A 26,084-nucleotide genomic window follows, 5' to 3' on the forward strand; every position below is an offset into this window, starting at 1 on the left:
TAACCAACCATCAGGTGCTGGGAATGATGGATAGTGTAGATGCTTGTCTAGCTCCTTAAGTAGTTAGATAAGTAATTGGAAAGACTGGAGAAATAAGTATACAATTTTAAGTTTAGCCTTATGAAATTGCCTTTTTATTATAGGGCAATGATGGTTATTTCCGGTGATTGGCAATTTCATATGATTGAATACCAACAGTTTCAATATGGTTGAACCAGTATGGTTGAACGTAAATAGCTTGTGGCAGTATTCTTTTCTTTTTGGGCCAGTTCTTCCTAATGCAAGGCCAAATGACCAACTTGGTGTGTGTCATATCTCTGGCACCCACATCATGCATGTCAGTACTATCCCCTAGTCATCTGATAACTGACCATACAAATTCCCCTACACATTTCCATGTGCAAACGGTGGGATGCAGGGGCATGGTGGTGAGGGCACATACCTCATTGAAAAACTTGTAGTTGTTACAGAAATCAGTTTAGGCCTGGTGGACTGAAAATATCCTCAGATGAGGTGGGACTTGATCTAGAAATTGAAGGGAAGGGTGGACGTAATTAAGGAGTTGGAGAATTCATTTTTTCTTCCACACTTGCAAAAGTGAATGGGCTGGAATGGAATTACTGGGTTCAGAAAGGGATGAAAAGAAAATAGAGACGAACCACCCAATTTTGGTGAAGGGGATTCGAATAGGAAAGGGAAGGTGGGCTCTGTGTGGCTTTTTTGTTTTGTTTTTTGTTTTGTTTGTGTTTTTGTTGTTGTTGCTTTTTCAAGTAGGTTAAAGGTCAACGCTTGAGTGAGTTTGGGTCTTATTCTGAAGGTAATGGTATTCCCTGGAAAACTCAAGGAAGTGTTTCTGGAAAGCCCCATGGGGTCCTTGCTCTGCAACTTAACACCCCTCCTGGAATCCATGTTCTAACAACAGGAAATCTGCACATAAAGGGGTTTGGGTTGGCTGCTGTGTATCAAGGGGCACAGCAACTCTGGAGTGGGTCTCTGGAGTAGTCCTCCAAAGAGGTAGAAGATCAGCCCTACCCTGTCTTAGAAAAATAGCAATTGCCTACTTGTGATCTCTCTCTGTCAAGTAAATAAAATAAAAAAAATTAAAAAAAAAAAAAAAGGAAAACCGCAATACCATTACTGAGAAAGAGTAATTTCAGTATTTGTGTTTCCATAATGCTTTTGTATTTGTGTGTGCCTTTAGAAATTTTAGATGTGACCATTAAACCTAACAAAAACTAGAAAACATGAAAGAATTAGGTTCAGATTATTATGACTACGGTTTGGTCTATAGGACCAAATATACTTCTGATCTAATCTACATAGATCAAAGCTCCAAATGACTAGGTGTAACTGCTTCACACAGGAGTATTACCTGTGTGTTTATATGGCTGCTTCTCGGCAACGTTGGTGAGAAGTTCATGATATAGCCAATATGAAAATGCTCCACCACTATAATATTCTAGATCTTCGAAGAGACAACAGATCAGAATAAAAATGGTGCATACATGATGATATTAATATTACAAATAATAATACAGGTGGTGGTAAGTGCTATTAAAACAGAAAACAGGTTAAGAGGGAGAGAAAAGAAGGGATGTTTGCTTTTTGCAAGAGTGTGGGTTCGCAAATGCCATGAAATGTAGTTTCATATAAGGATTATTCACCTGTCTCAACATTTTCTCTCCTCAAGGTCTTTCAATAACAGGACCCACTTTAATAAGAAATGTCCAACTCCTCGAACCTTCACTAGTTGTCAGTAAAGCACATATGTTATCTTACTACACCGTTTAGCCCTTAATTCCATTTGTTTGCCTTCCTTTGTTTCCCATTGTTTTCCCGGCAGCCTCGTGTACTCAGAATAGACCTTAAGCTTCTTGAAGGCAAGAACCCGGCTTTAAACTGCGCCCAGCGCTCGCGCCGCCCGTGGGAAGCAGAGGCTAGTGTGTGGGAAAGAGAGCAAGAGGTCTTACATTTCAAACTGCGGCTCCGCCTTTGAGATGCTTTCCGCAGCCCGGTGCGGCCGCCCACCGGGGGCACTGTCTCGCTCCCCACACCCCTTCGCGGCCCTTCCTCTTTGCTGTGCCCCACTGCGGCCAGCAGGAGGCGCCACGGACTCGGGTTAAGGCTTTTCCCCCCTTCTTACCCCACACCCCCCCCCCCGGCACGTGACATGGGGAGCTGCCTCTGCCGGAGTCTTAGCAATAGGAGTGAGGGGGTGACGGGGTTTGGGGGTGGGGTGGGGTGGGGGGTGTGGAGAAAGAGGACGCCCACGCACACACACAACACCCTAGGAGCAGAAACATCTTCCCCAGCTTCGTGGGTTTCTCCTCCCACCCGAGCCAGTGTGTGAGAGGTAGGTGTGTGTGCGGGGGGGGTGGGGGGCACGTTTTTGGGTGTGAGACCCAAATGCAGACCGGGCAACTTGTGATCTCCCGCCCAACCCCCGTCCCCGGTGATTAATACCCATTTTTCTTACTCTCCCCCTCCTCCCCCTGCTCGTCTTCCTCTCCCGCTGCCGCGCGGTTGACTTGCACAACGTGCCCCCGCCCGCTTCCCCTCCCCCGGCTCCGATCATCACCAACTGGAATCTGGGCTTCTGCCTCTCCACCCCCCCCTTTTTTTTTTTTTTTTTTTTGGAGAAAGGAAGGTCCCCCCCCCCTTTTCAAAAACCACTTCCTTCGGCTTCTTCACCTCTAGGAAATCTCGGGGCTTTGCTCTTATCGAAAGTGCTCGTCAGGGTGATTTTTGATGACCACAGTCCAGAAGTGCTGGCGTCCGAATGCATTTTCTTTGGCTTCGCCACGAAGAGTCGTGAACTTCAAAACCCCGACCCGGATTATCAATCCTGCTTTGCAGGAAAGGAAAACCCTCCATCCCCGGCCACCCGCCACCCGTCTCCGGAGATTCTGCAATCGCCCAGGCGCTCGGAGTCGGTACGTAAATACTCGCTTCGGAGTCTCCTGTCTCAGTGTTGGGGCTTGGGGGTGTCAGGGAGATAAAGGATCCAAGCGGTGGAACCGTTAACTAACCTGGTGTTGGGTGAAGCTCTTGAATCCAGCAGAACCCGGCACTTGCTAATTTGGACGTGGCTTAAAATATATATACATATGTATATATTTTAGGGTGAAAGGGGACGGCTCTCTCTGGTCTCTTTTTGGGAGGGGTGTTAATCCCCTTACCGAACGGAGAGGTTGGGCGTCCGTGCCCCGGGCCGGAGCCACGCGCCGCGACCATCCGTCCAATCGACACGTTGCAGGTGAAGCCCCGTGCGCTGCACATCAGCGCGGCGGCGGCGTGAGTGTGCGCGGGGGTGAGTGTGCGCGGGGGGTGAGTGTGAGTGCGCGCGCGGGGGCGCGTGCGCGTCGGGGGCGTGTGTGTGTGTGCGCGCGTGTCAGTGTGCCCCTTCCAAGAAATGCCCAGTGTGCACCCAGTGCACAATCAGAACCCATTGAGCACAAGCCTGGGGTGGGAGGAGGCGCTGCCGCTGGAGGCGATGGGGAGAGCGAGACAGACATGTCAGCAGCAATGCAGATGGGGCTGGGGGCCGCACTTGCTGGCGAGTTAAGTGGGGATTGTGTTTCTGCGTGTGTGTGAGTGTGTGTTGCTCCCTGGTGCCGCTTCTCCCTCCCTTCTTCCTTCCTTACCGCTTCCCTCCTTCGCTCGCTCTCTCCCTCTCTCCTCTTCCATTCAGGTTGGCATTCCCACCTCTCATCCATGCCTGTCCCAGGAATGGTATAGCCAGACCTTTTCTGAATTATTTATAGACCGGTGCCAGCTGTTTTCAATTCCTCTCGTGTGCACTCTGTGGGAAATGCGGGGTTTCCTCCCCCTTTTCCTTAAAACGAATTGATATCTTTTTCGGAATGCATTTTTCTCACCCTCCGGGGACACTCAGATCGAACCCTGACCGCCTCTTTTTCCCCCTTAGGAAGGGGACGCTTTGGGAATGACCATGCTCCACGGAGGGACAGAGCCGGCCCCCAGCTTCTCTACACAGAGCCTCCTCCTCTAAAGCTCCAAAAAGCAAAAACCATAATTGCCAGAAGAATCATTTAAAAAATAGCCCAGCCACTAACCTCACATGCAAATGGAATAATTACTCTGGATTCTGCATTGTGAGCTGCTCTCCATATCCTGAATTACCTTTGAATTCAGTCTTTTTTTTTTTCCTTTGAATTTGCATCTCTTCAAGACACAAGATTAAAACAAAATTCACGCTAAATTGGATTTTCAGTTACCTTCCTTTCATTTATCCTTCGTCTTTCTTATGTGGATATGCCAGCGAGAAGAGGAAACTGGACATTCCCAACATGCTCACTCCCTTAATCTGTCCGTCTAGAGGTTTGGCTTCTACAAACCAAGGTAGGGCAAATTCTGTTTTATTTTCGTCTCACCTGGGGTAGGGATTCCTTGTTTATCTCTCTCTTCTAATCCCTCAAGTGGAATTTTTGGAAGAAAAGGCGATAAGATAATAAAATTTTGTTTGGGGAAAAAAGGCTTTTTACAAAGGGGGAAATCTCCCATGTATGGCTTTGCTTTTCTCATCTAACAGGTTTTGGGTTTTGGGGAGGCAGTGGGGGTGGATGTATGGAGGGACGGAAGATGCTGGGTGACATAAGGGTCTGTGTATGTAGACATGCATGGGAGACCTGTGTGATTTTTGAGTTAAATAGCATTTTCTTCACCCAGGGCTACAGCTCTGATTTTTATGGGAATCTAGAAAAAAATTTTTTTTCAGGCTAGCTTTTTCCCCTTGCCACTTCCATGCCCGTCTCCTGTCTCTACCTTCCTAGCCTTTTTTTTTTTAATGCCCTTTTAAAAAAAATGAAAATAGTGATTATTGTGGTTGTTGCCCTGAAGTCCACTTGCTGTCTAAAGCATTGACACGGGGCCCAGAGATCCCGGGAGGCCTACTGCAGAGGGAAAGGTCTAGGTGGGGAATCTGGCTGGTCTAGCAACACCTGGAATTGAAGGATGCTGCAGTTTAAAAGGACTTCAGTCTTAAGCTTGCAAAGAAGGAATTCTGTCAATATTCTTTTAATTGATATTTTTTTCCCGGTGCTATTATTTTTGAGCTGTAAATTTCTCCTTCTGTCTACACATCTATTTATACCCACACATCCTCCAAGCAAACTGTTACTTCCACACTCTTGCAAAATGGCTATCTTGCAGAGTTCTAAAATGCTGTGCATGAGGAAGGGGTGCAGAATTCGACACGTGAGTCTTTGTGTTAGACAAAGAGATGTGCCGTTTGCATGTGTTCGTCTCTTACCTTAAAATGAGAATGAAGACTTTAACCCTCCCCCCCATTAATTTTTACAGTATGTGAAATGTGGCTAGGCAGTATGTTTTTTATGTACTTGAATAGCAGGAGAAACGGAAAAGACTTAGCTAATGACTCTTCAGCTAGGCACTCATGCAAGGCAAGACAACTCCTGAGGCTGTCAGACCATCCACAGGCTGGAGGGCCGTGATGGTGAGCTGGTGTGCTCTTTTCCTTGGTCCCCTGACCGTCCACCCCCAAACTCTGAGGGTGCCCAGATGCAGAAATCAGGTTGAGATAATGATCTTCAAAATCCTGTAGCAGAATCATGGACATCAGTAGTCTTTCTGAAAGTATTCTCCCCTCGAATCTTTTTTCTCTGGCATTTTAATGACTATACTTAGAAACAATCCAAAATACTAAAGGGATTGGGGGAAGGAGAAGATCCTTGTCCTTCAGCATCAGACCAGAAGATAGTTCTTCATTGTCCAGAAGGGATGGATATCATCCACATTCACTACTCCCCTCCCCCCAGGCAGGTTTCCTTCTTTTGAGTGTTTAACTGGTAATCTGTGCCCATCTGTACTGTCAGCAGAATGGGAGGGTGGGATCCCGCTTTGAACCATGTTCTCACCATGTCTACAAATAGCTGAGGTTATCTGGTGTGTGCTCACCTTACAGACACCTGAGCTGGTTCTCCATCTGCTTCTACTCCTTCAAGTGGGAGGATGTATTCTTAATTTTCCTTCAAAATAGAACAGAGGTATGGGTGAGAACAGCAACTCCATGTGCGGTGGTTTCCTACGTACAGATGAGCAAGGTGAGGTGGGTGTCCCTAGGGCGTAGGCCCCTTTTCTCTCTCCTGGTGTCTGCAACGGTGCACTACAGGCACTAGACCCTTCCTCGTGTTGGTTGGCATCCAGGTTGACAGCAGGCCTTTGGACAGAGTCTCAGCCACAGTCTCCTAGAATGCTAATGGGATTAAGCCAGGTTCTAGACCATCCTTACTTGGCCCTAAAGCTAGACAAAGGGGAAGAGGTTAAAAGGGGAGGGTGCTGAGGAAGAAGACGACTGGGTGGAAGAAAGGTACAAAGAGAGGGGGAGCCATTCCAACTGTTGTTGGCTTATTAGGATTCAAGGTGGAATCACCACAGGTGGTCTGTACCTTTACCACAACCAAAGCCATTTTGGAGCCCTGAGGAGACAGGTGTGTTGCGTGCCTGTGAGCAATCTTGGCAAGGCTGTCTCTGGGCCACTGTTCTCTCTCTCTTTATTTTTCCCCTCATGGCACAAAGAGCTGACTGGATTCTATTTTGTCTTCTCTCCTTCTGCCATCCCCCGTACAGTGTGGGTTACCTGAGGAAGAAATGTGCCTATTGGGGGGAGGAAGAGCAAATTTAATTTCAGCCGAGGAGCCTCTGTGATGCACAATTAAGAAAAAACAAAACAACCAAAACTAATGGGAAATAAAGACTTCTCAGGCAAGCCTGGCTAAGGAGTTTAGATTGGTGATTTGAAAGGAAGCAGAACAACATGGTTGCCTTCTGTCCCTGTGTGTTTCAAGTGTAGCAAAGCATGACGGGTCTGGGATCACAGAGCCATGTGGCCAGAGATACCTGTTCACATGCAAGGAGAGGAGCAGGGTGTGCCCCTCTGTTGTCTCACTTCTTCTCAGCATTGGTTCCATTCCTAGGAAGGATATCTGTCTCAAGAGTCTTGCTTTGCTACTGCCTGTGTGTTGTTTCTGGCAGGAATAGATGCAGAGAAAGCAAAGAAGTAACGAGGCAAAATTAAGGGAAAGGAGGAGGACCAACACATTCTCTAGTCACTACTTTCCACACCAAGTGCCTTTCTTGTAGGCTGAATGCGAAGAAGAGCGCCTCCTTCTGGTGAAGGGGTTAACGGCAGGTAGCTGGATTTTGTATTGCTCTTCATCTCCGGAAGAATGGCTTCAGAACCTGGATCCTCTTCTTTGACCTTCAAGCACATGTACTAGCCTGTGCAAGGAGGGGCAGTGGGGCACCTGGGCGGCGAAAACACGGACTGAACTTGGTTGAGGGGATGAGTGGCGCTGGACAGGGAGAAACGGGACTGAGCTGATTCAGCCCTTGACCACACCACCATTGCCTTGTAAAACATTCTCCCATCTCCTCCATGAAATGAGGTGAATCCAGGATGCAGGGCTTTGCTCCTCTATTTTCTTGTTCAACAGTACGAAGATGAAGGTGACATGTCCACTATGCTAACAAGTTAAAGCAAAAATGTCATGAATATTTATGGAATAGGATATAATGGGCAGGGGAAAGGACAGGTTGTATGTGAAAAAGTCGTAGCAAAATAAATAAATAAATAAATAAAAATCAGCCTATAGAAGCCAGGGGCAGGAGGGAAGTCAGGGTGGAGCTCACCATTTTAAAGGTTGGCAAACTGTTGTTCTGAGCGATAGCCTTTTCTCCTTAATAAGGAGGGCGGGAGCTGACAAAGTCTCTCATCTCATGTAACTTGTTGGGGTCAGGAGCGGTTATACTGGCAAGTGAGGTTCCTTTTCCCCACTGCCATTCTCCAGCCTCCTTAGAAATTCTAGAAATTTCTTCCTTTCAGTAAATTACATTTTCAGTTTCTGCTAGTGTGCATGCAATCAGATACGCGTGTCGTCTCTATAAATAAATATAGATCAAAAAGAGTTGCTGGTCTAATGAATTGTTCACATTTATTAAAGTGCATCCCCTCTTTGAAACCACAGAAGCAGTCTCCAGGGAGAGTAGATTAGTGGTTGAATTGATATGATCTTTCAGAAGGATGCCGAAGCTAGAAGAACCCAAGGCAGTCGGGATGAGGGAGGGGGCATAGCTCTGAGGAGGTGGGCTTTTGGGGGTGTGCCTATGGCTGTTAATGGTCTGTCTGTGGCCCTTACACCAGATCCATTGTGTGGATGTGCTTGTGGAGTTTTGTGAACTCGGAGAGGTGTGTTCGGGAACCTTTGGTTGGTTCGTTGATGTTCTCCATCTACCTTGTTTCTGTCTTTGCACTTCCAGTGTTTGCAGCTGAGGTTGGCAGAGAAGGTTGGCACGGTGCATATGTTGGCCCTCTGCTAAAGTCCTGTGTGACTGCCCTGAGCAGAATGGCTGCTTTGCCTTCTGGGTCTCACAGGGCTGGTTCATGATCATTACCATACTTTGATCCTAATTTTGTTTTTATGCTCTGTTAGCCTAAGAAGTTTGTGAGCTCGAGGACAGAGAGAGATATTTATCCATCCTGAAATCATTTGTTCTGAACACAGTGCCTGGCACATGACAGACACTTGAGAAAGATATTAGGTGAGAGGAGAGAGGAAGGGAAATATTAATTAGCAAATAAGGCTCTCTGTTGTTGGTTCGGGTGGGCGTGGGAAGGGTTTGAAGTTACCGTGTCCGGTGAGATCAAGAAGGTCAGAGCTTCATGACGGTTCAGAACGCGTTTACTCTGACCTTCTCATTTGATAGGTGAAGGAACTGAAATCCAGGGACGTGAGGTGATTGGCTTAGGTCGTGCCGCTCCTCAGTGGTCATGCTTCATGTCCCGCACCGCCAAACGAGACACCAAGGTTATCTGTGGATGTCAGATGGCTACCTCAGCATTCGTCAAACTTTCTCATCTATGGGAATCACCTGGGGATCTTGTTAAACATTGACACTCTGATTCACTCTGGGGTGGGGCCTATGATTCTGCATTCCACACACTCTCCAGGGATGCCGCTGCTGTGGGCCTGGGTCTACAATATTCCTGAACCGAATTTTCTGTTATGGTTCACGTGGGCAGCTCCGCAGATGTGTTCTACTTTTGTAACTTTCAGAATTGCTGCTTTTTTTTTTCCCCCCAAACAGAAAAGATCCAAGAGGAGCCTGTGTGTTTCATTTCACCCACGTCCCCTCTTCTGAGTGTCTCCCACCATGTGTGTCTTTTTGCCTCTTCTTTTATCCTCTGTGTGTTCTTATTCTGGCCCTTTTTGTCCTCGATTCTTCTCTTTCTCTTTATATTCTTCCCTAGATCGAGTTTATGTATTTATTAGTGTCTCTTAGTCTCTTCTCTTTCACGCTGTCTTCTTTTAACTTCATTTTTGTGTCTTTTGCTCCACGTCATTCAACAAACGTTTGTTAGGAACTTGTATTATCGAACATGGTGTCACAACAAAGAAGTAGCTCTGGTTTGTACCTTCCAGTAGCTCATACTTGAATGGGGGAGACATGAGTAAAGAGATTATTATCTGCTTAGGTAAGCTCTATGAGGAGGGACGCCTGGAAGAATGAGGTGGGCTTCACGGAGGGGTTGACAGTTAAATTCTGTCTTTAAGAATAATTAGGATTGTAGAAGGGGAGAATTGTCAGTTTAGGAGGATGGAGAGCAGATGGAGAGGCAAATTGGTATAAAAGGGCAAGCCTTCTGCTTTTCCTCATGTCCCTTAACCTGGGGAGGAGAGAAAACAGAAATGTGCTGGTTCTTGGATTAGGAATTTTGGGTTCCAAATGAGGAGGCCCGAGAATAAAGTCAGGGTCTTCTGAAAAAGATAAGGCAGAGGCTCTCATTTCTGCTTTAGTGATTCTACAGTTAATGAATCCCACTCCTGTTTATTAGGCTCGCCTTTGGAATGAGCAAATGATACAATTTTACTCTTAGACCACTGGATTGCAACTAACTTTGTTGATGGCCATTATAAAGAAAGGGACAGCTGTTCGTTGGTTTGTGGCCAAGGAGAGAGCTGGATCCTAGCCCAGGCCAGGCTACTCGAAATGAAGGACCAGCCTAGCCCCATGTATTTCCAACTAGTGAGCCTGAAAGTTGCCATGCTATTCATACCCCCGCCGCTGTCTTCAATGGCAGAAGGAAGCGATGGAAGATAAGGGGCTCAGTTATTCCCAGGGAATTCACAGAATGCTTTTTGGTAGCCTTTTTAGCTGACCTGGTGTTTTGGAAGCCTTCTTCCAAATGTCTTAGTGTAGAGGGGATGGAAAGACACCTCTAGCATTTGATTGAACCGTAGGATGGGTGCCTCAGGGAGGATGGGTTTGACACGTGTGGTCCTCTGAATTTTATTTGCACCTTTTTCTGCTGCCCACCCCTCTACCCTTTCACCCCACCCAAGGTGCACCCGTTTTCTGTGTACTGGGGTTTGTATTCCTTCATTAGCGAAAGGATCCTAGGCTCCCCCTGTAGACTTTTTAAGGAGAGTATTCTGAGTCTGAAGGTATCTGGATGAGCCAGACTCAGCCCTGGCTGATTTGAGGGGCATTTGTTCCCAGGTACCCTGAGGGGCGGGGCCGTGGAGGCACAGTGACAAGGCTGCGCGAGGAGAGGGACCGGGAGAGGGGACAGGCCGCCCCGAGGGATCGGCAGGTGTGGAAGGAAACAGAAGTACAGGCTTTGACCCTGCTTGGAGTCCAGGTCTACAGGGAGGGGAGCATTTGGAGAAGAGAGCTTCCTAGATTAGGATAATTTAAGGTTTGGACTAATTAACTCACTCGACTCCTAAAAACCAGGCTGTGCTTCACACACGCCCTCCTCCATGTCTTTGTTCCCAGCCTCGAGAAGACGGTGAAGTTCCTTCTTGAGAAAGAAATGTCAAGTTTCCATTTCTCATTAATCTTTATATAGAGCCTATCAGGGTTTCAGCTGGTTTGAATTTCTGAGGAAATCAGATCTCATTTCTTTGTGAGAGGTGGGACTTCAGAACAACGGTGGGATAAAGCGTGGCATTGTTCGGATGGGGGGAAGAGAGGCGTCGAAGAGACTGGAAGCTGAGGTGATGGCTTTTATCCTCTACTCCAAGCTAATTGGACTCCGTGAAAATGTGTAGACATTGCGAAGCAATCCCCCCACTTTCTAGGGACCTCACTGTGTTTACTCAGCTGCCATGGTGGCTGGTGTCTTTGGGTTAGAAGCCACTGTGTTCCATGTGTGTCCCAACGTGCACACACCCCATGTACCCATACACGCTAGGCTTGCACGTGTGTTGGTATATTTGCATAGTGTCTTACCCACCGAATAGCAACAGTAAAAAATACTCTGAAAGGCATTAAATGTGTCTGCGGAGCTTAGGTACAGTCATATGTGTGTGTGTGTGCGTCTAACATGCGATAATAAGAGTATTAATGCTCTGAGGTACCTTGAAGATGATCTGTCCTCCACAACCCCCATTTTAAAGCTGTGCAAATAGCTCCAAGGTGTAAAGAAGACACACACCTGGGGCAGAGCCGTATCCCCTGACTTCCTTTCCAGTGCTTTCCCATTCACCGCCCTGCCCCTCAAGTCCCTTCGGAATGCATGTCTCTTCTGTTAGCTGGTGGTGGGCATTTGCTCATCCATGTATCTTCAGAGCCCAGGGTTCTCCTTGGGGTGTCTTCAACAGTGTTAGGGATTTCCAGGGTGTCTGGGGGCTGCCTGAATGATAACGGACGTAGTGGTGGCCTTGAGGGTCAGAAGCTTCTTTCTTTTTCCATGTATGATATTTCACAGTGTGCGAGCCATTGCCTCGGGGCCTCGATTTTCTCATTTCTGAATCAGTGGGACAGGCTATGCAGGCCTCCCGAATCCCAGCTCAATAACAGAATCACCTGGAGAGCTGGCACAGACATAAACAGAAGCAGCTCAACAACAACAACACAAGCAAAACAGTGATGTCCATGCCCAGGCCAGACCCCACACTGTGAAATTAACACCTCTCAACAGGGGATCCAGGCAGGGGTCATTTAAAAATATTCCCCAGGGGATTCTCCCGTGTGGTCATGGCTGAGAACCACCTGGCAAGTTGATTGACGAGGCACCTGTTCTCTCTAAACATCACGCCATCCTAGTGCTTTAACCTCCAGAGGGAGACCCCATCGCCGTCAAGCAGATGCATGCCTGGTGGAGGGTCGCCGAGCTGGAGGGAGAAGAAGGGGCTGGTCCACGAGGGGGCTTAGCGTGCAGAGTACACACAAGGGGTGTGGCCTGGCGTGGAATTAAGTAAGACCAGGGCTGTATTTATTCCTGAGCTCTCTCACCCTCCACGGAGGCCTGGTTGCAAAGTTAGGAAAGTTAGGGAGCTGCTTTCCCCGACACCCTTGAAACAGGTGTGGCTGTGAACTGGGGCGAATGGCCCTGGGTTCTGCAAACCTCCTTCGTTCCTCTTAGTCCTTATTGAGGACGCTCCGTTTCTTGTTTCAGGGAGAAAGCCTCATTGCACTCCTTTCTGACACTGCCAGTGTGGGAAAACTATTAATAAATGGGGCTGGGTAAGCAGACCCTGATTGACTGGTGAGGGGTGTGAATGGTACAATTATCTTAGTGCTGGTTGGAATTCGCTAGCCGTGTCACCCTCCCTCTCAGTGCCTGAAGTAGAATATTAAAGGCACAAAGAGGAGGAAGAGGGTAGGAGGCATTGAGCTTCGTTCTTCTCTGACTGTAACTTTAATCACTGCTTATTAGGCTTAGCTGGGTTAATAGTTTTCTCGCATCCTTCCTTTTGGGCTCCCTCCCTGCCCGTTTTAAAATAAATGTGAGCCTAAATGTAGAGGTAAGAAAAGAACAGATTTACGGATCTGTGTTCCTTTAAAAGAGACAGACCCGAGGAGAGTGAAAACACTAGTTCTTTTTTGCACATCTGTAAATAGTGGTTGGAAATGCAAGAGAAAGGTCATGAGTGTGGTTTGGACTCTCATTGGTGTTTGGTGGGATATGCAGAGGTGGGAGGCATTAAATATTTAGGAGAAACCCAAGAAGTATACTCACTGATCTGAATTTTTAGATAAATATTAGTTAACCCTGTGGACGGAAAACATCCCAATCACTGAGATACTGCAGCCGGTCCCCTTTTGTGTTTCTTATGCAGATCAGCGTTATCAGTGAGTTTTGGGGTGCAGGGGACCAGAGTTGATATCTTCAGCATGCATGGCTCTCCTTTTTATCACCTCGTCAGAAATTCCAGAATTGTTTCCGGGCTTAAAGGGGGAAAGGGAAGAATTTCAGTCTGTATCTGGTTCTTTTCTATGTCTGTTTCCTGGTTTTTCCTGCAGCTCCCATAGGAAGGACTACAGAAGAAATCCTACCCTGGCCAACTATCCAAATATGGGTGCTCAGATACGGAAGGTCTTTCTTGGGTCAGAGAATGTTGGTCCCTTGGATATTTGAAGAAAAAGTACTGAATGGGTTTTCTTAGAGCCTGCATACGGAAGAGAAATCACTTTTGTTTGTTGATGAATTTGTCATTTTTCTATGAGAACAAGATTCATGCTTTATGTCACTTTATGTCCTCAGTGCTTAGCAGAATGCTCTCCGCACTTGGGCAGTGCTCAGAAAATGCTGGTTGTCGATAAAGATGATGATGAAAATGAATGTGCATTGAGGATGAAGTTGACATATTTATACCTTTTATGTTTCCATTTCCTTGCCATCCAAGCACGTCTCGATGCTTTGGGTGAATTCTACTGAAGTTGAATGGATGAGAGTATCTTTTATGCTAGCTGTAGGCTAGGCTGACAGAATGAAAATATACCCATTTCTTAGTGTCTCCCCTCTTTGGTCTTTATTTTACATTGTGTTCAAAGAGGGTGTTTCTTCAAAAAGCTCTGACTCGTCACTAGTTATATTTTCCCCCTTTCCTTCCAATTCCGTGTCAATAACTGTCCATTCCTCCAGTCTGTCCCAAAGGCTCTCTCACCCATGAGGTCTTGCTTCATCTTCCCAACTTGAAATAAGCTCTCCCAAGTTGTTGGCTCACATCCTATTTTTATTTTCCCTTTGCTTGTAGCCGTTTTCTTATGCTGGCTTTTGGGGCAGATCCCTTGAGGGCCTTTTCATCTCTATCCCCCAAACACCTTCACTGCACTGGGCTTTCTGGAACGAATAGGATCATGGTTGTTCACCTTCTCCACCTCTCCTTTCTATTCTGCACTATTTGCAAAGATGCTTTGATTTCAACATAAAATTCAAGGTTGTCTCTGAAGTGTATGAATGATCTTTCAGTTGCTGTGGCGAGGAACCTAGTTTATTGATAAATCTACATTCGTGCAACTGAGACAGAGGTGGGGGAAAGGTGTGAGAAGGTCCTGGGATGAGATAGTCAGAATCCGTAGACCATTTTAGAGATAAACAGTGGAATGAAAATGTTAAGAGTTATTGTCGTCAGTCCAAACATAATAGTAATCCAAAAGGCGTTGTCTTGCCTTTGCTTAAGACAATATTCTGTTGAACTTGGGCCTGGAATTGGCAATAGATGTTTGTGGTGTGCCCATGATAGCCTGGGTTATGTTAACATACGTTATCACATTTTTTTTTTAAGATTTTATTTATTTATTTGACAGACAGAGATTACAAGTAGGCAGAGAGGCAGTCAGAGAGAGGAGGAAGCCTGCTCCCCACTGAGCAGAGAGCCCGATGTGGGGCTCGATCCCAGGACCCTGGGATCATGAAACGAGCTGAAGGCAGAGGCTTTAACCCACTGAGCCACCCAGGTGCCCTTATTATCACATTTAATCCTTACCACAAGGCTGACGTTATTTTGTTTCTTGGGTGAACAGAGTGAGAATTAAAGAATTCAAGGTCACACAGCTGTGAGCCGCAAACCAGGCTTCCAACTACGTCCTTGATTGTAACTCTCTTCTCTTTATTTTGTTTATTTTTTTTTTTAAGATTTTTATTCATTTATTTGAGAGAGACACACAAGTTGGGGGTGGGGGGCAGAGGGGGAGAGGGAGAAGCAGTCTCCCTCCTCAGCAAGGAGCCCAATGCGGGTCTTGATCCCAGGACCCCGGGATCATGACCTGAGCTGAAGGCAGACGCGTAACCAACTGAGACACCCCACCCCTTGATCTTTAAATTATAAGGAGCCGCCTCTATTCAAAAGAACGTTGAGGGTTTATGTTGTATGTAGAGGAACCTGTAAGTAGCATGTACGTTGAAGCCTCAGCTGAGGTGACTTCTTGATCACGTCTCTTTGCATCTTGCTTTTGGTAAAAAGCAAAGTTGTTTTCAAATGAAAAATATGGAACCCTACAAAATAGCCAGGCTCTATACCTTACTTTAATTCAGTGAGGGCCAAGGTGAGGGATTCATGGCAGTAGCAATCAGCATCTCTTCCATTTCACATGACGATTAAGGCTGGGACACCATCTTCTGAGCCCAGGTCTACCCATCTTTACATACACACCACCACCAAACTCGAACTCTTCTCTCTTTAAGAGGAAATAGTCCTTTCCTACTCATTTGGTTGTGGACCTTACGAAGAATGCTCATTTTCTGGTGCCCATTTCTTTCTCAGGCACTTGACTTCTACTTTGGGTGGAAACAAATGGCTAGAGTAAGAGAATGGCAGTCAAGAATATGGCTTTGTGGGGTGCCTGCGTGGCTCAGTGGGTTAAGCCGCTGCCTTCGGCTTGGGTCATGATCTCAGTGTCCTGGGATAGAGCCCCGCATCGTGCTCTCTGCTCAGCAGGGAGCCTGCTTCCTCCTCTCTCTCTGCCTGCCTCTCTGCCTACTTGTGATCTCTCTCAGTCAAATAAATGAATAAAATCTTTAAAAAAAAAAGAATATGGCTTTGCTGTTACGGTTTGGTTATTAACAGGAATCATTATTGCTCTATGGGTAAGACTCCCCCTTATTCCAAAACAAATATGAGGGAGCTAGTTTTGTTTCAAATATTTGGATTAACTTTTGACTCAGAGGGCAGTTTATATATAAACATAAAATACGAAGGTTAAATTCTGTGTCTTTATTTTTCTAGCCAAGGCAGGACAGCCTCTCTTGGCACCACAAAGAGTTCTCGTACCTTAGCCCTACCACATGCATGTTTTTACACTGCTTTCCAGTGACTCCAAGTACAGTGGTATTGAGGAAGGAATAGTGTGGCCCTTGGGCCAGGAAACCAGGCCCGTTCTCACCCTTGGCTCCGTTCTGTGTGATTTGGGCAGACTCATAACCCTGCTGAGTTTACTTCCTCATCTGCAAAATGACGTCTTCATGAGGGACAGTTATTACCTTGTGGGTCAGATGAGGAAACATCAAGAATCCTCTTAAGCTACAAGTTTAATCTACGCACCTACAATGTTGTTACTCCTATCCATCCTGCCCGCAATAACAGCCTACAGTGGCCTTTTGTGCAGTGCACCTGCTCCCGGTGGGCAAGGGAAGAGGAAATATTTGTTGGAGAAGATAGGCAAGTGGGGGTCAAGTCACCAGTATTCCCAGTGCAGAGCAGTTCCAAGGTGTGTTGTGACCTGTGGTTGTTAGTCTTTTCGGTCCATGTCTCCACAGGTTCTCTGCCACTGTATTTGTCTAGAAAACGAGAGAAAAACTTGTCAAAAAGGGGAGCAAGAGGACTCTTTCTAGCTTTAATGTATAGAACTTTTTTTTTTTCCGGGCATATCTTTTATCTTTACATGACCGAAGAAGAGTAGCTAGCGATGGAGATGGTGACACAAGCTAAGGAAAGCTTAGCCACGAAAGGCCCTTGTACCCTCAGGCCTTTGCTCCTGCCTCTCACTGTGTCGGCAGTGCCCTCCGCAGCATCTGTCCCTGGCTTCAGTCCTGTTCCGCCTTCAAGAGGCAGCTCGGGGATCCTCTGCTCCAGGTCTTTCTGGCCCCCCCAGGCCGGGGGCACTGTCTTCGTGCACCCATAGATCCCCAGTTTGAGATGATGCCCTCTGCATGTCTATCCCACCCCCCCCCCTTTGCCTCCTCTGGTGTGAATTTCTAAAGGGCAGAAACAGCCTCCCCTCCCTGCCCTATGTGTGCCTAGCAGAGTGTTGGCCCCTGGTGGACGTGTAATAACCAGCTGCTTACATGGCACGAGGGCCTACAGGCTCTGTGCTCTGTGCTTTCCGTGCATTTGTGAATTTAGCAGTTACAACTACCCTCGAAGGTAGGCATAATTATTACTTACATTTTATGCATGAGGATTCTAAGGCATGGAGAAGTTAAGACTTGCTTAGCTCGAGTGGCAGAGCCAGGATTTGAACCCAGCTGGCTGGCTTGACCTCACATTCTTCAGCTTTATGCTCTATAGCTTTATAGTAAGTTTTTATGGTTGCTCTGAATGATCAGAGACTTAGAGGAAACATATTGTGTGTCTGGTTTTACATAATGACGACAGTAGAAAGAAGAGCAGACAGGGCACAGTGGGACTTGAAGAGTGGTTAGGACTTGGATCTGTAGGAATATTTGTGGACCTCATTCTGTGGCTAATTAATAAAATACTATAAAATATTAATATATATATTAAAAAATAACCAGGTCTTCCAGAAACCCATGGGAATCTGGTTAGTATAGTTATTGTTGAGTTTTGAATGAAGCAGGCTGTGTTTATAGAACTTGTGCTTCTGACCTGCTTGCTGTTTCCTTTTGGTTTCTTCCATTTTCCTGGCTGCTTGTTCCTCCAGGAGCATGTTAAGGGTGCTGGGTTCCGTGTACTCCTCCACCCATTCTTACTGCAGCCCAGTATGGTGATGGGTGTAGGAAAACAGTGACCAAGACCAAGAACTCACGAGTCAGACAGTCAGGGTTTCTGTTGTTGCCACTGTTAGTTTCGTGGGCGAATGTCTTCAGTTCTCTCTATGCCCAGATTCTTTATCATAAGATGAGGTGTTAATCATTCTGGCTTTTCAGTTACTGGGAGAGTTAAGCGAGTTGTTTCATTTTGAACAGTACTTGTTACAGAGTAAGGATTCTGTAAGTGTTAACTACTTGGATGGTCCCTGGTCCCAACCAAGTCAGAGCCAGTTCAGGTGACAAGGGTGTAATGTAGGTGGCGGTTGTGTCTGAATTAGAGGCTTCCAGGTCAAGACTGGCATTGACTTCTTTGAGTATCTCATCAAATCATAACAGGCAAGAGAAGAATATAGGGCCATGAGCTGACATGTTTCTAGAATGTTGAGAGGACATGACTTCTTAGTGCAAAAAAATGCAGAAGGTACCCATGGATGGGAACCAATTAATCAAGGATTTGAGGATTGAAATGAGCTCTGGGCAAAGTGACCATGAACTGATCAAACGTCAGACAAAAGGAAAAGCTATAAGGAAGCATGCAAACAAATGTAAATTTTGAGAAAGAAAGGAATGGTTTCAATGAAAGAAGGTAACAGAGGCAAAGACAAACCAGTGTGGATGTAATAATGAGAATCATTTGCATTTCTAGAGTGCTTTACGGTTTTCTAAGGGCTTTCCCATATGTCTTTCTTCACGACACATGTCTTTCTTCACGACACGTTTTTCTGGTCTTCCCAAGAAGCCACTAGGAAGAATCCTGGGCAGAAAATCTCATCTCCATTTTACAGATGAAGAAATGGAGGTGTGAAGTACTCTAGCAATTGTCCAAAATTGCACTGTAGGGAAGAAAAAGAGGTGGAACTCAGCTTCAGCTTTTCTGAATCCCAAATCTCTTCAATCTCTGCCTCCACCTTGAGAGAGCTGGAGGGAGCAGCTTGTTATCGTGGTTGAGAAGCTTGAAGGAAGTCTAATTGGATAAACAAAGAATTTATTCTAAGAAGAAAAAAAAAATGACTTTCATGGGCAGGTGAAGATGTTTAGAAATTGTAAAAGTTGTGAAACCTATTATACATACTATACAAAATGTATATACAAAAGATAAAAGGGTTTGGAACATGAGAATTATTATTTCACTTCTTTATATTTTTCTTTATGTTCCAGGATTTCTACAATACAGCACATTATTTTCATATTCAGAAAAGATGAGTTAGGAAACAAAGGCAAGAACTTTAATTATATCAGGAATTAGATAGAAGGAAGTAGGGAAAAGTCATCTGCATACCGGCAGGGGTTGCATTCTTACATTCTTACAATAGGGAACTGGTTACTAATACAGTCACACATGTGTGTGTGTGTGTGTGTGTATAATCTGGATTCTGTCATGGGTTAGGGAATCTAAAACCCAGTGAAAATTGGAGAGGATTTTATTTCTTAATTTTTAATTTTTGTTTATTTTATTTATTATTTTTTTGAGAAGGAGAGTGCATGTACACACACAAGCAGGGGACAGGGGCAGACAGAGAGAGAGAGAATCTTAAGCTGTCTCCACCCCCCCGTGGGCAGCCCATCGTGGGCTTGATCTCACAACCTTGAGATTATGACCTGACCTGAAATCAAGAGTGGGACACTTAACTGACTGAACCACCCAGGTACTCCTTTATTATATACTGTAATTTAAATTCAAGTTAGTTAACATATAGTGTAGTACTGCTTTCAGGAGTAGAATTTAGTGATTCACTACTTACATATAACACCCAGTGCTCATCACAACAAGTGCCCTCCATAATGTCCATCACCCATTTCGTCCATCCCCCACCCCATCCACTCAGCATTTTGTTCTCTGTAGTTAAGATTCTCTTATGCTTTACCTCCCTCTCTCTCTCTTTTTTAACCTTATTTTATTTTTCCTTTCCTTCCCCTGTGTTCATCTGTTTCTTCAATTTCATATGAGTGAAATCATGTGGTATTTGTCTTTCCCTGACTGACTTATTTCACTTAGTACAATACCCTCTAATTTTATCCACGTTGTTGCAAATGGCAAGATTACATTCTTTTTGATGGCTCTGTAATATTCCATTGTATATGTACACCACATCTTCTTTATCCATTCATCTGTTGATGGATATCTGGGCTCTTTCCATAGTTTGGCTATTGTGGACATTGCTGCTATGAACATTGGGGTGCACATGCCCCTTTGAATCAGCTTTTTTTTTTTTTTTTTGCATCTTTTGGATAAATACCTAGTAGTGCAATTGCTGAATCATAGGGTAGTTATTTTTAACTTTTTGAGGAACCTCCATATTGTTTTCTGGAGTAGCTGCATTAGCTTGCATTCCTACCAACAGGGCAAGAGGGTTCCCACTTCTCCGCATCCTTGCCAACAGCTATTGTTTCCTGAGTTGTTAATTTTAGCCATTCTGACCTGTGTGAGGTAGTATCTCATTGTGGTATTGATTGGGATTTCCCTGATGCTGAGTAATGTTGAGCATTTTTTCATGTGTTTGTTGGCCATTTGTAGGTCTCCTTTGTAAAAGGCCATTTGTATGTCTTCTTCTTTCAAAACACCAGTTAAGAGTGTAATAAATAACCTCAGGTCTTGATGGCACATTCTAAAATGCCTTCAACCTAAGGCCACTGGAGGGCCAGAGGCTGACCTTTGAGAAAAATCACAGAGGCCTGGAAAGATACCTGAGGGCCAGTTTATAACATTAAAAAAAGAAGAGATGATGTCTGGAAATTATAAGTGTTAGATTGGAAAAAATATCAAACATAATAGTTAGTAATCAAAACCTTGAGGAGACCAGGGCACAGTAACTATCCAAATGGTTTTTGAAAGAACAAATCCTTTGGGGTCTGTGGTTTTATGAGGAGGACAGGCTTGGAAGGCTGTAAGAAACTGACTTAGGTAATTAAGAGAAAGAAATAGCAATGAAAGTTTTAGATCCGACTTCCCCTGAGAGTCTGTCTTTTAAACAGGAAATACTGGGTAGGCTAAGTAGTAGGTGCTCAAAGTGGAGCCCCATGGAGAATGGCTGCCCACACAGGTGACGCCATAGCCCCGTGGCTTGTTCACAGCTGGGGGGCCCTTGGGTTGAGGTGGGGAGCGTGAAGTGCCGTGCCTGCCTTCCACATCCGAACGGAAGAGGGGCTATGCTCCTGGCTGAGGGGCGAGCTGGTGTTGTGTCAGGGTTGACTTACCAGCTGTCAGAACAACCCTCTTTAGGGCCCCCAGGCGCCATGCTACCGGGCCCATTCTCTGCTGTGTCTCTGCCTCCCCTCCCACGGCCCATTGGCATGCTGCGTGTGATCAGCAATGCCCAAAATGTCCACTCCGGATCCTCTTTTCAGAAAAACCCACCTTGATGGAAACAGTCCCAGTATTCCACACAAAGTGTGAGGGCGTTGAGGACCCCCGAGGCCCATCCATGGGTGCCAGCTTCAGAACCCTTGCTCTAGATTGCGTGTCCTGGGCCTGCCCTGGCAGCTGTTCCTCTAGTTATTTGTCTCTGGAAGGTGGGGACCTCGGGGAAGAATTTTCCTTGGGAGCCCCACTCCTTTGTTCTGCCAGGATTAACCAGCCTCGTGAAGTTATTTCCAGAATGTTTATGAGGCCTTGGGCTAAGTGCAGGGCTCCGGGCTCTTTTCTTTTTTTTCCCTGTGGAATCAGGCATAATGCCTGGCTTCTAAGAGCTGACAGACCAGAAACTGAGATTTGGGCAGAGCTAGCTGGAGAAGGAGGCAGAACTGAAGTGTCTTTAACATGGTCTATACCAAGTGAGGTAGGAGCGCTGGCCATCTGGCCATCTGGCTTAGACTTGAGTGAGCCAGTGTGGGCACTTGGGAGCTGGGCTGAAGTGCTCTGGAAGGAATGTAATTCAGATGAGACAGACGTAAAGCAACAGTAACTTCATGACTCTACCTACTGCAACAGCCTTTTCCTCATCTACCCCAACCGCCTCCTGACTCTTGTCGAAGGCCCTGAGAACAGATTCTAGCCAGAGACGAATTCTCCTTTGGGACCCCAGAGTGACGACGACTTGATTTCTTCTAGAATCCCCCTCACCTCCCAATGGAGTTGAGATTCAGTGGAGATAACATTTTTAGATTTCCTTCTTGCCTTCTCACGATTGGAGCCTTGTTTCTTGTTTTCTCCCTTTTCAGGACACCTCAGGTAACAGTGTCCTCAGCATCTCTAAGCTGGTACTGCTATGACTTTTCAGCCAAGGCAGACCTAGGTTTTGAATAATGTAAGTCTAGAGGTAGACTGAAGCACCGTGACCACTGCTCAGAGAAGCAGCCCACGGGACTCCAGAGCCAGATCTTTGATGTTAAAGCGACTTCAGTTCAGAATCTCAAATTTGCCACTTGCCACCAGGTGATCTTGGATGAGGCACTTTGTATTTTGGCCCTCAGCTTCCCTCTCCTGTAAAATCCAAGTTATATGAAGGTTGGGTGCGGCAAGGTGTATATAAATGAATATTTTTTTAAGATTTTTTATTTATTTAATTGACAGAGATCGTAAGTCGGCAGAGAGGCAGGCAGAGAGACAGAGAGGAGGAAGCAGGCTCCTTGTCGAGCAGAGAGCCCGATGCGGGACTCGATCCCAGGACCCTGAGATCATGATCCGAGCCAAAGGCAGAGACTTAAGCCACTGAGCTGCCCAGATGCCCTGCGGCAAGGTGTATAATGTGTCCGGAACTTAGCTCTCTCACCTCTCCCAGCTCCCAAGTGAGCGGGGCTGGGTGTTCGCAGGAGGGCGGGAGAAAGAAAGAATAATGGTCCTTGCTGGCCTTTCCCATCTTCTGTTTCACACAAATATCTATCCCAGTTTCTCAGCAGTCCTCCGCTATGGCTCTAGTGTAAAGAGAAGAAGAAATACAGAAGCCCAAATGTGTTCCTTTCTGCTTACGAGGGGGACAGAGTGAATCCAGTGGCCCAGGCAATGGGGAGTGTTTTGAAATAGGTCTTGAAAATTAAGTTATGTTTAGTGGGTACAATCTGGGGAGACCTGAGGGCTGAGATCCTCGAGTTATTAGAGACAATGGTAGTTGCGAGGAGAGAGGGAGAGAGAGAAAAAAAGAGAGGTCGACCAAAGGAAAGAGAGGAAAGCCTCACATCCAAGACCTGAACTTCCTTGGCTTTTTCTCCACTTTGTGTGTGGAGGAGGAAAAAGACCGGGAGGGGAGAAATCGAAGAGGAAAGGTGGAAAGCAAGGGGGTGTAGAGGAAGACGGGCCCAGGCGGGGGTTTCCACTTCCCCGCCAGCGGGGACGGGTCTAGTGTAGAGTGCTTGTCTCCCCGTGGTCCCCAGAGAGAAGTGGTCCCCGCTGCCCTGGCCACCTTCCCACCCTGGCCAATGAGGGAGTCGGCAGCAGCTTTGGCACGCTTCCGGAGGAGAGTCAGAGAGCGACAGCTGCTCTGCCACCCTGGGAAGTTCTGTCTGGACTCCGGGGAGTGTTCATGACCTCTTCGTGGAGGTCAGCCAGCCCGTCTGCCCGCCAGCCCCTCCGCAGGCTCTGCTGGGCGTTCCAGGCTCTGGGATGATCCAGCAGGCTGCAGAGCAGATCTGTGCCCTGGGTAACTCACTCCGCATACATTTCTTTGTCTTACTCCTGCCTCTGAATGGTGGCAGACAGACATTTTGGGAAGGAATTAAGCCTCACTGAGTTTACAGAATGCCAAGCGTTCAAACGGCAAATAGACACCAATTTTGAATTTTTCTTAGTTTGAGGTGATTTGTGCCGTGGTGCCTCCCTGGAGCATCGGCAGTTCAGGGAGACTCACCCACAAAATGAACGCGGTTTGCGGAAACCAGAATTTCATAACCGCAGGCTGGTGGTCTATTACTGGTTTCGGCGAAACCCTTTTGTTTCCGGGAGAAAGAGGGACGGTGTCTGTTCAAAGCTCTGGGTCCTGGTCTCCCCTTGGTATAGATCAGAATTGGGTGGGAACGAGGTGGGGTGTGCAGGCGAGAAGAGCCTCCCTTTGCTCCTGCCTCGTTCCTCGGTGCAGTTGGGCTCTAGCCCAGATGCAGCTGGAGGACGGAGCTGCTGCCAAGTAAAGCTGTGCTCCCTGCTGCTTGCTGTGTGCAAGAGCCAGCTTAGTGCATGTGTGTGCGTGTGCATGCGTGCATGTGTGTGTCTGTGTGCATGTGTGTAAGAGAGGGACCCCCAGAGAACATGAGAATATGAATGAGCTGTGATTCCTTCACAGGGTACGAGAAACTTTAGAGAGCATTCGCAAGGGCACTGATCCTGATTTGCTACCCGGGCACCAGTATATTTGAAATGATGCCCAGGCGCTTGTAATGTACAGCCAGGCTTGAGAATTGCCCTTGCAGACCTTCTGCCCCAGTTCGCCCACACCTGCTCCTTTGTCTCGTGTGTGTATGGTTAGGCTTCACCTCCAACAGTGAAGTGCGCGCAGCGTCCACTCTAAGGGAGCAAGCTGGTCCCGATTTCCTGAAATTCCTGGCTGTTCTTGTCTGCCAGTCCAATGGACCCGTGTTTCTAGAAGACATGGTAGATTGACTAAGTAAGTGTTCTTAACCTTGTAATTTTATGCACACAGCTCCTCATGCTGTGGAAATCACTGTTCTTAGATTTTTCATTGTAAGTGGGTTGTTGAGATTGCCCAGAGGGAAAGAACTTTCTCTAATTTTCATAAAACAAGTGTTTATTTAGCTACTCAGTTAAAATAGTCAACACTTTCGCTCTTTATTCCATTTTCTGCTCTATTTCAAAATAGGCACTAAAGAGTGTGTATGTTGGATTCGTGCGTTCTTGCCCTTTTCCGCTGAACCTCGGCCACTTACCGGCTCCGAGGATCCACCGTGTCATCTCCGCAGTACCTCCATTTGGATCTCAGGAACATTCCTTCCCTAACTTGCAGTGTGTCTTTCCTACCCAGTCCCCTGAGCACCTGGGTTCATCCTCCTTGTGACCTTCAGGCTTTGCTTCCTCTATTTCACCTGAATCACGGACCCTTGACTGTCCATGTGGAAGTGCTTGTCGCTTTCTTCCCTCCCCGTTCCGCCACTTTGTGTCTCATCACACTTTAATTTCTCCACTCCAGAGCCGTTCACCTGTGTCATACCTGCTTTTGCTGTCATGCTATTGAGGGTGGTTGGAGACAGTCCCTGAGGTGAGGTCACCTGGCCTGCTTCAGAGTCCTTCCTTCTAGAGCTCCACTGTCACCAAAAGATGGGGTGCCTAGCCTTTGCTTATGAGCCCCAGAATGACACGCTCACCCAGTTCTTCGACATCACCTTCCTGAGCATCTTCTCCGCGCTCCTGCTTAGTGGATCGCCGCATCTCACGTGGCTGAGAAAAACCGCATTCCCTGTTATCGATGTCCATAATCATTCTCTTTTTGATGTAAGAGTTTACGCTTATCTTTTGTGTGCTGGAAACTCAGGAGGTGCCCTTCGCTGCATCTTTGGCAACTTGGATGTCCTTTGTTTCTGATGTGGTTCATGTGGTGTCATTTGGAGGTCTCTCGTCATGCTCGGGTCATGAAACTCTGTCTTCCCACTGATCCTTTATTGCTGCTTCCGGTGTGGCTGCCTTAACAACCTTTATCTGTTCAAAATAAAATTCCTTTTTTTTCCCCAACCTAACTTATCTTTCTAGGTCCCTGTTTCTTGGCTGAGAGCTAGAGTTCTCCCAGAGCCTCAGTCCTGGTCCTGCAGGGATCTTGTATCTCTCCCTCAGACCCTCTCCCCAGCCCCTGACGGATGCTGTGGAATCTGCTTTGCATGGGACTCCTTTCCACAGAAAGGCAGTAGAGCCTTGTGGTAAGAATCACGGACCTTGGAGCCAAACTGCCTGATGTCGGTTCCTAGTGGTAGAACCTTTGAAAAATCACATACCTTTCTGACTCTTGGTTTCCTCATTTATATAATGGAGATAATAATTGCACAGCTGTTTCACAATGTTGTTTTGAGGTTTAAATAAATTAATTGCTGTGAAACACTTAGAATAGTGTCTGGCACATTGTGAGTGTTCAGCAAACAAATGTTGGACGTTATGATTGCCTCAACATATGAGGGGTTCTCTGGGGATCATTTGCCTCTCAGGGGACATTTGGCAATGTCTGGAGACCTCTTTGAATTTCATGACCAGGGTACCTGGAGGCTGTTGTCATTTAGTGGGTAGAGGTCAGTGATGCCACTAAGCGCCCTATAGTGCCCAGGACAGCCCCTGCTCACAGTTGTCCAGCCCAAATCTCAGGAGTGTTGAGGCTGAGAAGCAGTGCTCTGCATCTTGGCCCCAGAAGCTGCCACCATCTTCTCAAGGTGTAATCTAGTGCCCATTTCTGTTTTTTGTTTT

General features: G+C 46.5%; 1 protein-coding gene across 2 annotated transcripts in view; it reads left to right on the forward strand.

Annotated features, from left to right (window-relative positions):
- The first annotated feature begins 2,266 nt into the window (after nt 1-2,266).
- The window catches only part of GRIN2B (glutamate ionotropic receptor NMDA type subunit 2B), a 423,927-nt gene continuing 400,109 nt past the window's right edge, over nt 2,267-26,084 (forward strand). The window contains exons 1-3 of one of the 2 annotated variants that reach the window (XM_045073121.1): nt 2,267-2,353; nt 2,698-2,933; nt 3,929-4,362. The gene's annotated coding sequence lies outside the window, so the exon portion shown is untranslated. Of the gene's footprint in view, nt 2,354-2,697; nt 2,934-3,657; nt 4,363-26,084 lie in introns of those variants that run through there. The other variant, XM_013057879.2, reaches the window with a different exon arrangement.

This window comes from Mustela putorius, unplaced genomic scaffold (genome assembly GCF_011764305.1).
Source record: "Mustela putorius furo isolate JIRA1106 unplaced genomic scaffold, ASM1176430v1.1 tig00537227_pilon_pilon_pilon, whole genome shotgun sequence".
Lineage (NCBI taxonomy): Eukaryota > Metazoa > Chordata > Mammalia > Carnivora > Mustelidae > Mustela > Mustela putorius.